A 13,468-nucleotide genomic window follows, 5' to 3' on the forward strand; every position below is an offset into this window, starting at 1 on the left:
TTCACTTGCTGAGGGGCACAAATCAGGAACAAAACAGAGACAAAGGAGATGAGATCTGAGGGCCCAAAGGCCAGAGCTGGGATGGGAGAACAGAGTCTCACCTTGACAGTACAGAGCTGACAAGTTATTTCCCAGTGCACCTGTTTGAGAAATAACTGTCTGAAACTAACAACTAGAGAAACCCAACTGGAGAGGATCCAGGTTCCTTATGGAAGAGCAGGTGGACATTTCACGGGCTGGACCCCTCCCATTCTCCATTTCCCAACGGTGAAGACCACACCCGGGGGAGCTGTGCTGAACTCACTGCAGAGGCAGCCTGTGGGGTTCAAGCCCCGCCCCCACTTCCTAATGTGCAGCCCCAGGTGCTGACACCTGTTTGTCGGTCCCCTCATATATGACTCAGGGACGACAGTTCTGAGTTAACTGGGAGTTAAATGAGGTACCAGACACAGAGCACTCAGACAGGGCCAGGCAGAGTAACTACTCAAAAATCAGCAGCTACTATTGTTATGAAATACACCTGGGGATCTTAGAGCCATGTTACTACCACTCAGTAACCCCAGCTGAGCACCCCAGGAAAACACAACTCACTGCAGCGGTTACTATGTTACACTGTTGGTGCTTCCACTGGAGAAATGTCACTCACCTCTGGCAAGATCCTCACCTCAACCCCAGGGAAACAGTGCCAGAGTCCAACTCCAGCGAGTCCAGGGATACCTGAGGGATGGATAGCGTCGGCGAAGGAAATAAATCTATTACACTTCTTAAAGTATCAGCATTGCATGTTTCTCTCTCTCATCCTCTCCTTTATTGTTTACAATCACAGGTTTATATATTATAGTTGATTACATTACCAGGTACGTGGCCAAACAATCTTAGCACAATCAAATCTCAAAATATTCTAAAGATTTTTTTTAAAAATATCCCCTAGTTTCTAGATGTCCTATTAAAATATTTCCCCAAGTTCCCATTAATCACAGGTTATTTCTTAGTAACCAAGCCAAGCAGTTATATGATTATTTTAATTGTAAAAGTTGGAGCTACTTGTTCCTATTTCTCTTCTTGCATGGGCAAACTTTTACAATGGTTCCACGAAAATATTTACAATATACCCTGCATGCTCTTTCTCGCTGTTTCCTTCAACTGAGACAGTGTTTTTCTTCCTATCCTAGCAACCAATTCTGCTCTAGTCATTTGCTTTTTTATAATTAATCTTCCTTTATAATAGAACCATAAATTTCCTATGTCATCAGGAACTCCGGCCCATGGCCATAACTCCATACTAGAGGGTGTTTTTCATAAAAACATCCCCTTAGTTCCAGGCTCTTAATTCTTTACCTATTTCCCCGGGGCTTTAGTGGGTACTTCCCATTCTGTGGTAGTTTCAGGAGGGGGAGTCCTAGAGGAATTTTTCTTTCACGTGGAGCAACATCCCCCCAAAATTGCCCCATATGTAAATTTATTATCATAAAACATAACAACAGAGCTGTAGTCCACCTTCCTGGCATGGCGCTGCCTTGCAGTTTCACCTTCCGCTGCTTCATGACTTTGTCATGGTGCAGTGGCTCCAGGATGGCTTCCAACAAAACAGTCCAAGTACGTGAATTCACTTGCCAAGGTTACCAGCCTCTCCATACCCCCAGATCTTCCCTGGGCCTTTGTCACACAAGTGGGACCAGCCAGGAGTCTCCTGAGGGAACAACTATCTGTCCGTGTTCCCTACTTTATAAAGGAGGAAACAGGTTCAGAAGCTAAGTGGCTTATAATAGTGAGAGTCAGAATCAACTCTTTTCCGTGACACTGCACTAAATAAAAGCACAATCGCCCACGTCCACTGCATGTTCCTTCAAGTAAAAAAATTATGAGTCCATAAGAACCTGAACTGGTGTTTCCAGTCCGCCAACTCGCCCGACTGAAGCGCATGTTTGTGCCAGCCTAAGCTGACCAAGGGTCGCTTAACTTCCTGGACCTCGACGCGCAGGGCCCCGGGCCAAGAACCCCACAGGGCAGCGCTTGTCTCCTAGGCCGAGATGAGGGATGGGGAAGCCAGGCGCAGGCCCGCCCCGTAAGGCGACCGCACGTGCAGCGGCACCGCGCGGGCTACGCCATTGTGCAGGCTGCAGAACGGCTCCCAGGCCCGCCGCCCTCTCCGAGCCTCCCCTTCCCCGCCTGCGAAATGGGCTACAGGACAGCACTCGGCTGCAGCCCCGCCGTGAGGATACTGTGGCGAGGTGACGCGCTGCACTGAAACCTAAAGTGCTCCACGAGCAACGCGGCCGCCAGCACGGGAAGCGAGCCTTCGCAGCTGCGGCCGAGGCCACCGCCCCCCCCCCCACGCACGGGTCTCGACCCGGGGCCGCGCGCGCGCACTGCCGCCGGGCCCCTCACTCCAGGCACCAGCAAGGCGCTCCGCACTCACCCGACCCCGCTTCTCGGAGCCGCGGTTAAGTGCAGCCTGGGACACCGCGCCCCTCGCTGCGGCCGGCGACACTGGAGTCCAGACCCACAGTCCCGCGCCCGCCGCCACGTGATCCGCGCGTTAGGCAGGCACCAGAACCTGGCGCGCACCGCCCCGGCCCGGCCCCGCCCCAGGAACGCCCAATCAGAGCGCGCATCCCGGCGAGCCCTGCCCCCGAGGCGTCCAGTCAGAGCGCGAAACCGGGAGAGCCCCGCCCCCGGAGGCGCCTGCGCTATTGGCTGCAGCGGGCTGGGCCCCGCCCAGCACGGTGGCGAGGTGCCCCTGCTCACCTGGGCCAGGGGACATGGTGCCATCCGCCCGGGCTGCCGGCTAGGGGCGGAGGATTTCCGAGAAGACCGAGGATTAGGGGTGAATTCTGTTGCTTTACTTAACTTCTGCATTGTCCTACTTACAGGTTAGCACAGTGGTCATTTAAATAGGACAAACTTGGGTTCCAACTCCGACACTATTACTCTGCACATACAGAATCCTAGACCAGTCACTTCACTTATTGAGTTTCATACTTCTCATCTTTTAATTGGAGATAATTATATCTGCCTGGCAGGGCTGTGGGGCGGACTCATAATAGACATATCTAAAACACTTGACATTGTGCCTGACACACAGTAAGGGCTCAATAATATAAACCATTGTTAAGAATTAAAAAACCGAGGGCCTGCACGATATAGGGAAAGAGCTGACAAAAGTTCTCTCCCTGACAGAAGCCCGACTTTTGGACTTTCCTGTTTGTCTCTGTGTTGTCGGATTTAATTAAGCAAGAATCCTGCTAAGTCAGTTTAGACAGAACCCTACCCCCCACCCCATTCTCCCTATCTGATTGGATCCTCATCCTCTACGATCCTCGGTGATGTCTGATCACCCAGGCCTGGTCAGTTTAGCCAGAAACATCAAGTTTCTGACATCACATCAGAAACTTGATGTGATGTCAGAAACCCTGACCACCCCCCTGATGTTTCCTCTTAGTAATTTTCCATCCACCAACCTCACCATGTTCCTTGGCTATAAATTTCCACTGCTCCTGCTGTGTTCAGAGTTGAGCCCAATCTCTATCCCCAACTGCAAGATTCCATGGCAGTGGTCCCTACACCTACTGAAATATCCCTGCCCCCTTGAATAAAATCTGCCTTACTGTGTCATTGAATATTTTTTTCTTTAGCAGCTCCTGATCTTTCAGTTCTCAACGTACCTACAACACTTTACCTCTTATAATGTCAAGCAACTTCCAAAATGTTGCAACAAATGTCGCTGATGTCACAGTGAATGGATTCAAAGCTGATTCGGAAAAGTCCAGGGAAAGACAATGAGAGAGTAGGGATCCATAACAATTCAGAGAGAAGGCACTGTTATTTCCAGGAGTCATGCACTGCAATGCATATAAAGTTAATCCTTGAACAACTTGGGGGTTGGGGGCCCCCATGCCTGCAAAGTCAAAAATCCACTTACAACTTTAAGATCAGCCCTCTGTGTCCGTGGTTCCACATCCAAGGATTCAACCAACAATTGATCATGTAGTACTGTAGTATTTATAGAGAAAAAAAAAAAACTCTCGTACCAGTTGACCCGCACAGTTCAAACTCATCCTCCTCGAGGATCAACTGTAGTGAGAATGATTTTGTTAAATGCTTTTTTGCCTAGTGACTCCCTTCCTTCCCCTAGTTCCCCTGCCCTCCATTCTCCCCCGCTTCCCCCATGGATTTTTGGAATTTAGAGCATCAAGCAGGAAGTAGATTGTAAAGATAAATACAAATTTAAAATAAAAGGCTTAATTTCCTCAGGTTAAATAAGAGATTTCCCTCCCCTCCATTTTCTTTGAGCATTTACTTTAGAAAACTTCTAAGTGCTTTCTCTTCTTTGAAACAAAGAAGGACCCTGCAGGACCTTCAACGGGACAGACACCCCACCCCCACCCCCGTGTCCCCTGCTTCTTGTTTGTAGAAAGGCTTTAGCCTCCTAAGCTTTCCCAAGTTCCAAAAAGCAAATTTAATCAGAGAAGTGAGAAAATGCAGAAACAAAGGAAAGCAGTCAAGCAAGATAAAATAATAATAGTTTATCCATAAACAAATTAAGAACCTTTAGTTCCTCCTCAAGGGCTACAGATAACATCCTGAGCAGTATCCTTGAGCTGTTTTGCAGAAACTAAAACCCCCACCAGGTGGAAGAAGTTAGCTGCATGCTGCCCACCAGCACGTAGACCCCAGACCAGTTAGAGCCGAAAAATTGATAATTGAGATTCCCAAAACACTACCCTGTTACCTCACCACCAACCAATCAGAAGAATGGTCACGAGCTGATCACACACCCTTGAACCCTCACCCCTAATACTGTCTTTGAAAACCATTGGGGAGTTTGGGTCTTTTGAGCATGAGCTGCCATTCTCCTTACTTGGCCCTGCGGTAAATGCTATACTTTATTTCACCACAACCCTGTGTCAGTAGGTTGGCTTTGCTGTGCATCAGGCGAGCAGATGCAAGTTCAGTTTGGTAACATCTCTTTGAAATGTATATAAATCCTCTTGAAGACTAGATAGGTCTTTTGTCAAATTTATGACCCAGGAATGTTGTTCTCAAGAACCTGGGAGCCATCTCTTTGAAACGGAAACGTGAAGGATCCAGCACAGCTATTTCCAAGTGACTGTGGGTGGGTAGGAGCCTCCTTCTAAGTTGCAAAACTACCTCCTGTCATAAAGATAGGAGAAGTTTGTTGTTCCTCCTGAAACAGGAATGAAGGAGCAGAGCAAAACCATCAAAAGAATGACACAGCCTTTGAGGATACAATAAAAACTGGTTAGAACCAATTAGGCCCAAGATAGTGGAAGATTCAACTTCCAGTAGACCGTGAGCCTCATTATACGCTCACTGTAATGCATTAGCATCTAAATGACACGCCACAGGCACCAAGACAGTTCGAAGGCTGACCATAAAAGACCAAAAAGTGGGCAGTGGCCCCATTCCTGGAAATCCCTGCCCCTTCTCCAAAATACTTGGGATAATCCTCCCACTTGTTAGCCTATGATATTATCCAGCCCAGAGAAACTAAAACTCCACACCCCAGTGCTGCTCTCACCTGAAAGGGACTGCATTCTGCCTGAGGAATGTGTGCATATCTCTCTAAACAAACTCACTTCTACTTTACTATGGCTCGCCCTTAAATTCTTTCCTGTGTGAAGCCAAGGACCCTCACTTGCTGGTCTGTCCTGTCCCAGGAACTCGCGCGAGACCTGAGACATGACTATCCTCTCACTCCCCCATTCTCCTGCAACATCTTTTGTGGCGACCACAAAAGGGACGTCAAAGGGCATAGTCTTGATCCGCCCTCTGAGCTATGGCTCCCCTCTTCGGAGGGTGGCCGGGACTTGTCCCTTAGGCGGCGGCTGACGCTGCCTGCGAGATTGGGCAGAGAGCAGCTCTCTGGCCCTGAAGGAGCCTGCCAGGCCCGGGGCTTTTCTCCCCTCAATCTCCCTCATTCTCCCCATCACTCTATCTCTTTGGACCCGAGATGATCCACAGGGACCACCACTCGGACTTCCAAATTAAGACCGTGGCGAGCCATTGGCAACTTGATTGGGTGAGTTTCCCGTCCGCGGCTCTTCAAGCCCGATTCCGCCTCCTTACTCGTTCTTAGTCTCAGCCTGGTTCTAGAATGCCAGAACTGCATCAGGGGGCCCAAATGGGGCACTACAGGAGCCTCCAGCTAGATGTGTGGCTCGGCCCTCCCTGGGTGCCGCTCAGGGCTCACGGCCTCACTGCACCCCTGGTCACACATGGCGGTCTCGGACTTTATCAACCCCTGAGCAGAGGTAGTGGTGGAGCTCCTTTCTCAGTGGGCCGATGAGTCTCTGGCCTGGGAAGTGTCCTGGCTGTACACCTTCCCTCCTGTCCCAGATTTCTCTTATATCCTCCTTTTCTCATCCCCTCCTGATTTCTTAGACTGTCTACAGGTCCTGGAGCCTCCTTGCCAGGCTTTGCCAGCAGGTGGGGTGTTACCTCTGCTGTACTTCTGTGAAGAGGTGTCCCTCCTCAACAGCACAAAGACCATACCCTGAGGGGAGCTTTTGCCTTGCATTGTTATCACTACAGCTCCAGCCCTACCCTTCAGCTCTATTTGTTTCTCTTTTTCTTTCTCAGAAAGATTTCAGGTGCCCACAGGGACCTCACTGTTGTCTTTGCCAAACAGACCCTTTCTCATGGCCTGACAGCCACAAGCCCAGTTTCCCCTGCTTAATTAAACACCTCTTTTGCCGTGATCCCCTACCCTGGAGTTGGGGGCCATCACGGATCAAGCCAATTATACTATCTCCTACACTGCCATCAGGATTTATCTCTGTGACACTCCCTTGAGGAGCTCCACCCACTAGAGTCTCTGGCAGCATACTCCCTTCTTACATTTTTGGGATATCAGGGCCAACAAGAAAAGGCACAGTTATTGGCTGCAGCCCTAGCCCCTGCACCACCTCAGGGTTACCCTCCCTTGAGAAAGCCCATGGCAGGCACAGGATCCAGGAAATCTGGATCTGAGCCACGGCCCTGCCAAGAAGGGATCTGTTTGAAGTTCAGCCAGGAAGATGAATGTCACCCATGAGAAAGAGGGCCAGCAGTAAGTACCCTGTCCAAAATGTAAACACAAGGACCACTGGAAGTGGGGCTGCCCTCAGTCCTAAAGGCGACTCAGGGCTCCCACACCAACGATGGCTGACAGGACCAAAGACTGATGGGGCCTGGGACCCTCAGTGGCTCCCAAAGGACTCCTGGTCATGTCTCCGGAGGAGCTTCGGGCAGCCCTTGACGTGGCCAGTACGAGAGTTATTTTCTTATTAGATACGGGGGCTGCCCACTCTGTGCTAACCGATTTCCCTGGACCCTTGTACAATCCTGTATGATAACGGGGGTTTATGGATGGCCCAAACCAAGTGACTCAGTACACACACACCCCGCCCCCCCTCCCCCGCCAGCTGCTTGCTAGGAAATTTTACCCTCGCACATCAGTTTCTGCTCATGTCTGAGTGCCCCATCCCCTGCTGTGAAGGGACTTGCTCACTAAATTCCAGACAGTACTCCAAACTTGGAGACCCTCACAGAGAAGGCACCCAGTCATGGGAACCTGCCTCAGTCTCAAGCTAGAGGAGGTCTCCATTCCACCCCATATTGTATCTCAACTGAACCTCACTGTCTGGGACACTGAGGTCCTGGCAAAGCTACTAATGTGCCCCCAGTTCATATCGCGTTCAGACCCAATGCTGATTACCTGTGCAAGAGACAGGGTCCCTTGAGGCCCAAGGCTCAACAGGTATCCAACTTTTAATAACCAAGTTCTTAAAATATGGGCTGTTCCGACCCTGCTGATCTCTGTGTAATACCCCCATTCTGCCCATAAGAAACGGAGTGGAGAATACAGGTTTGTTCAAGCCCCGAGGGCAGTTAATGAGGCAGTGGTTCCAGTTCACCCTCACCCTATAGTCCTTAATCCATATACCATATTGACCCAAGTTCCAGAGACTGCAAACTGGTTCGCAGTGCTAGACCTAAAGGATGCTTTCTCTAGCATCCCCCTGCACCCAGACTCCCGATACCTCTTTGCCTTTGAGTGGACAAATCCAGACAACCACATAATGCCACAAATGCCTCCACTCTGTAGTAGAGGGTAACCATGGGATAAGTGGAATGGACTAAAAATAGTCAGGCTACCTTTAGAAGTGGGACCACGTGAGGCTGTAGGCCAGCCTCTTCAGATCAAAGGCCGAACTGAGGGCCATAATTAGAAAATGTCTTCAACCCAGGGTGGATGCTCAAAAGTGTTTGCAAATAGATTAACAAAATGGGAGGTCACCAGTCTGACTAAACTGACCATAGCTGATAGGAATTTTGGTGGGGAGGGCCTTCTCCCCTAAGGTAAATGAGGGAAAGTGAAACATTCCAACCTAGGTGTCAGTCTTTTGGTATCATTGAGGTGGCCACCAAATTCTTTGAGAGAAAACACAAAAAGCTGTCCTTATTTTACAAATCTAGTCTTTACAGGACCAGAGGTGTGGCTCCAAATAATCCGAAACCCACAAATCCTTTTACCACTCCCCAAACCTCCCCTACTTATCTTAAGAGGCTTGTAAGTATTGAGGGAAAAATTTTTTTCTGGCCTTAAGGGAACAAAATCATCCTAGGAGGAACATGCCTTTCTCTTCACGCCTTTGAGATGCAAATGTTCTACCTGATCTTCTCCTGGAACCCTTATCTCTGCCTTCTTTTTAAAATGCAAATTTCAGGAAAGGGGGTAGGTAATTTGGAGCTTGACTGTCAAGGACAAATAGAGGTCTTAAGTGTCTTTCATAAATACTAGTTAAAAGGGATTACCATCCAGACGGGTGACCTTGACTTGTTCCATCTACCAGAAACCCGATTTGAATTCTACCTCTTTTGCAACTGATGGATTTTACATTGTTGTACCTGATTCATGGCTAAAACTTTGGAATGGGAACTATGATGTCTCTGTTTGTTTGCATATCTGTATGTATCTTACCAAAATTAATCTGTAAAAGAGCTCTGTTTAAATGGCTTTAAGGGGGCTTCCATGGTGGTCCAGTGGTAAAGAATCCGCCTTCCAATGCAGGGGACAAGGTTTGATCCCTGATCCCTGGTCCGGGAAGTAAGATCCCACATGCCACGGGGCAACTAATCCTGTGCGCCACAACTACTGAGCCCACAGGCCATAACTAGAGAAGAGAAAACCTGCATGCCACAACTAGAAATGTGCCCATGCGCTGCAACAAAGAGCCAGCGCACCACAACGAAAGATTCCGCGTGCCGCAACTAAGACCCAACGCGGCCAAAAAATATAAATAAATAAATATATCTTTTAAGTGGCTTAAAGGAAATTAAGCGCTTATATAGATACTCAGAAATATAAAAGAAACTGGCCAGAATGAATTTCAGAATGAAACTGGGAAATACTCAATACTGAATCTATATCTGGTATTGAAGCTTGCTTAAGCTTGTTGGTTTGATTAATACAGATGTGTCTTTACAATGTTAAGTATACTATTTCTGCTGTACCTAGGCTTACTAGAGGTCAAATAAGACCTTATGCCTGTTGCAAATTTGCCAACAAGGAAAGTAACTCAATGTGAAGAAACTTTTAAGGAACTTGATTTTTTTTTTTTTTTTTTTTTTTTTTTTTTTTTGCCGCACTGCATGGGATGCAGGATCTTAGTTCCCCAACCAGGGATCAAACCCATGCCCCCTGCAGTGGAAGCCCGGAGTCTTTTTTTTTTAATTAATTAATTTTATTTATTTATTTTTGGCTGCGTTAGGTCTTCATTGTTGCACACAGGCATTCTCTAGTTGTGGCGAGCAGGAGCTACTCTTCGTTGCGGTGCACAGGCTTCTCATTGCGGTGGCTTCTCTTGCTGTGGAGCACACATGGGCTTCAGTAGTGGCATGCGAGCTCAGTAGTTGTGGCATATCAGCTTAGTTGCTCCGCAGCATGTGGGATCTTCACTAACCAGGGATCGAACCCATGTCCCCTGCATTGGCAGGTGAATTCTTAACCACTGTGCCACCAGGGAAGTCCCGGAAGCCCAGAGTCTTAACCACTGGACCAACAGGGAACTCCCAAGAAACTTTTAAGGAAAGTAAATGTAAATGAGATAAGAGTTTTTAGGTAAACTCTATAGGAATAATTATGTTTTGGGAATGTCTAATATGGTCTCTCCAGATTTTGGTAACTTGAAACTAAACCAAGTTAAATGAAGAGAACTCATTGACTATCTGGGTCATTTCAAATAGGATAAAATACTAGAACATTAATTGCTGGGCAGGTCTAAGTTTACCTATGCTTGCCTTCTTAGAAGAGGAAAACTAAAGCATAAGTTTCCCAATCAGGAGAAGCTGGTATGAGAAACAGATCACAATTACTTGCTTCTTGATTTTCACTGGAGATTAAGCTTTTTAAGGGTTAAAATTATAATGTATGTAATTAAAGCTATTAAAATAATAAGGGGGGGACTTCCTGGGTGGTCCAGTGGTTAAGAATCTGCCTTCCAATGCGGGGGATGCGGGTTCAACCCCTAGTCGGGGAACTAGGATCCCACTTGCCGCGGGACAACTAAGCCTACATGCTCTAGAGCCCATGCGCCACAACTAGAGAGAAGCCCACGCGCCACAACTAGAGAGAAGCCCACATGTGCCGCAATGAAGAACCTGTGTGCCACAACAAAAGATCCTGCAGACTGCAACGAAGATCCCGTGTGCTGCAACTAAGACCCAATGCAGCCAAGTAAATAAATAAATATTTTTAAAAATAACAAGGGAAACATTTCATTATATCCAGGAAAGTAAGATGTGTGCTTTCAGTAAAAGAAGGTGTGAGGAAATGCATTTTGTTAAAGAGAAAAAGGTTAGTTTTGTCCTAGAGCTGGTTGTTTCTGAATGGAAAAGAAAATAAGGGACAAAATAGTATGGATACAAAAAGTTGTAGAAGGCTCATGGAAAAGGAACCCTGAGAAAAGCTTTTGTACATGGTCAAGATTGGCTAAGATTGGATTAAATTTCATTAGGTAAATGGATTTTGTTATTAAGAGTAGGCTAGTACAAGACTGGAGTTTAGTTCTCTCTCTGTTAAGAGAACAAAGTTTTCTTGGAATCCTGTTTTAGATGACAGATTGTATGAGGTTCTTTGCATTTAAGTGATCTGTATTTGCTTTTGAAATATTCTGTCATTTTGGTTAAGTGAATAAGTGTTTCACAGTGACCCGTGATCCTATTTGACAAAGTGCTTTGAAAGCTTTTTGATATTTTTGACAAACTTCCCAAATATCAAATTCTAACTGAAGTTCATTGACCTTCAACTAACTGTGGGTGGATTCTTCACCACTGGACCACCAGGGAAGTCCCTCTGGTTATTATCTTAAAATGTTGTGTGTAACAGCAGTAATCGAGTTTCTTTGTCAATTACATTGTAATCAAGTGTTTAACTGTGGCTTTTTAAGTCTTTTGTCATCTATAGATAATTACCGTTGTACTCTGATGCTGTTGCAAAAGTGCTTCATCAAGAAGATTTGTAGGGGGGCTTCCCTGGTGGCGCAGTGGCTGGGAGTCCACCTGCAGATGCAGGGGACATGGGTTCGTGCCCCGGTCCGGGAAGATCCCACATGCCGTGGAGCGGCTGGGCCCATGAGCCATGGCCGCTGAGCCTGCGCATCCGGAGCCTGTGCTCCGCAACGGGAGAGGCCACAACAGTGAGAGGCCCGCGTATTGCAAAAAAAAAAAAAAAAAGATTTGTAGGAAGGCTATGGAGCAGTTACAACAGTTCCTCATCAAGATGATGATTATGCCAGGATTCCAGCCCTTGCTGCCCTCTGACTCAAAACAAGGAGCTGTCCTGCCCCTGGGACCCCTGGATCAGGCATCCAGAGATATTTACTCCCTGACAGGCAGGGTCAACACCCCTATTCAGCCTTGAAACAAGCTACAGAAGATGGACTGTCACCCCTCTTCTTCCGATAAGAATATGGGAGTGAAATCTCTGAGAGAGGAATGAGACAGGAGGGAAGGGGGAAGGGTACAACCATTAGAAGAATGACACAGCCTTTGAGGATACAACAAAAACTGGTTAGAACAAATTAAGCCCAAGATGGTGGAAGATTCAACTTCCACTAGACTTTGAGCCTCATTATATGCTCACTGTAATGCATTAGCATCTAAATGACACACATACAGGCACCATGATAGTTCCGAGGCTGACCACAAAAGGCCCAAAAGTGGGCAATGATGGTCCAACTCCTGGAAATTCCTGCCCCTTCCCCCAAATAGTTGGAATAATCTTCCCACTTGTTAGCCTATGAAGTTACTCAGCCCATAAAAACTAACAACCTGGGACTTCCCTGGTGGTACAGTGGTTAAGAATTCACCTGCCAATGCAGGGGACGTGGGTTCGAGCCCTGGTGTAGGAAGATCCCACATGCCGCAAAGCAACTAAGCCCATGCATCACAACTATTGAGCCTGCGCTCTAGAGCCCACAAGCCACAACTACGGAGCCCACATGCCACAACTATTGAAGCCCGTGCACCTAGAGCCCATGCCCCACAACAAGAGAAGCCACCACAATGAGAAGCCCATGCACCGCAATGAAGAGTAGCTGCGTCTTGCTACAACTAGAGAAAGCCCACGCGTAGCAACGAAGACCCAACACAGCCAAAAATAAAATTAAATTAATAAAACTAACAACCCCATACACTGGGGCTGCTCTCACCTTCTTTCACTTTACTATGGCTCACCCTTGAATTCTTTCCTGCCTAAGACCCTCACTTGGAGACACAGTTAATCTCCCCAGTTACAAGGTAAAATTAGGATGAATTACATGTGATAGATGGTACAGTTGAGTTCCTCTTACTAGAGGGCTGGTTATTGTTTAGCTCAAGAACACATGTGCAATGGAGAGTGCGCTTGTCTGTGTAAGGAGTGGATTCCTTTCTGTCTTTGCAAACTCTTAACAGGTGGTCTGTGATGCTTATCACGTTCTAGTTTAATGCCTATTCAACAGTAAAAGAGTTTTCTTTTTCTAGTGCCTTTGTGGAGACGTCTGGGCTGGGGGAAGGTTTTGTTTTTAGTTCTATTTTGCCAAGTTATATCATTAGCTTCACTTACAGATGAGGAAATTGAGAGTCAGACAACCCACAATCACATGGTTAGTGTGACGGAGACGGGATGCAAAGTGAGGTCGGTCTCTGGAGCTTGGCTGGGTCCACAGTGCTGTGTGGCAAGTGCTGCAGCCATCCTGGAGCCCGGCACGACACGTAGTAGTGCAGAAGAAATACATCTGAATGTTTGAGACTGGAGTGCAGCGCGTGCGGATCTCAAACAACAAATGTGGATGGACAAGAAACGTAGCTGTGTTCTTTTTCGATACTGCCTTACGTTGAAGTCTCACCTTGCCAAGTGTTTGGAGCTGGTGCTCAGTCAGCAACAGTCTCCTCCACTATTCCTGCTGCTGCATTGAAGTTC

General features: G+C 47.4%; 1 protein-coding gene across 5 annotated transcripts in view; it reads right to left on the reverse strand.

Moving 5' to 3' along the window:
• Positions 1 to 13,468, reverse strand: part of SHMT1 (serine hydroxymethyltransferase 1) — a 62,876-nt gene that overhangs the window by 20,763 nt on the left and 28,645 nt on the right. Inside the window, exons 1-2 of one of the 5 annotated variants that reach the window (XM_060081959.1) lie at positions 2,420 to 2,553; positions 647 to 717 (exon numbers count right to left, since the gene is read on the reverse strand). The exons of 3 other annotated variants lie outside the window; for them this stretch is intronic. The gene's annotated coding sequence lies outside the window, so the exon portion shown is untranslated. Of the gene's footprint in view, positions 1 to 646; positions 718 to 2,419; positions 2,554 to 13,468 lie in introns of those variants that run through there. One more of the 5 variants, XM_060081958.1, reaches the window with a different exon arrangement.

The sequence above is a fragment of the Mesoplodon densirostris genome, chromosome 18 (genome assembly GCF_025265405.1).
Source record: "Mesoplodon densirostris isolate mMesDen1 chromosome 18, mMesDen1 primary haplotype, whole genome shotgun sequence".
NCBI lineage: Eukaryota > Metazoa > Chordata > Mammalia > Artiodactyla > Ziphiidae > Mesoplodon > Mesoplodon densirostris.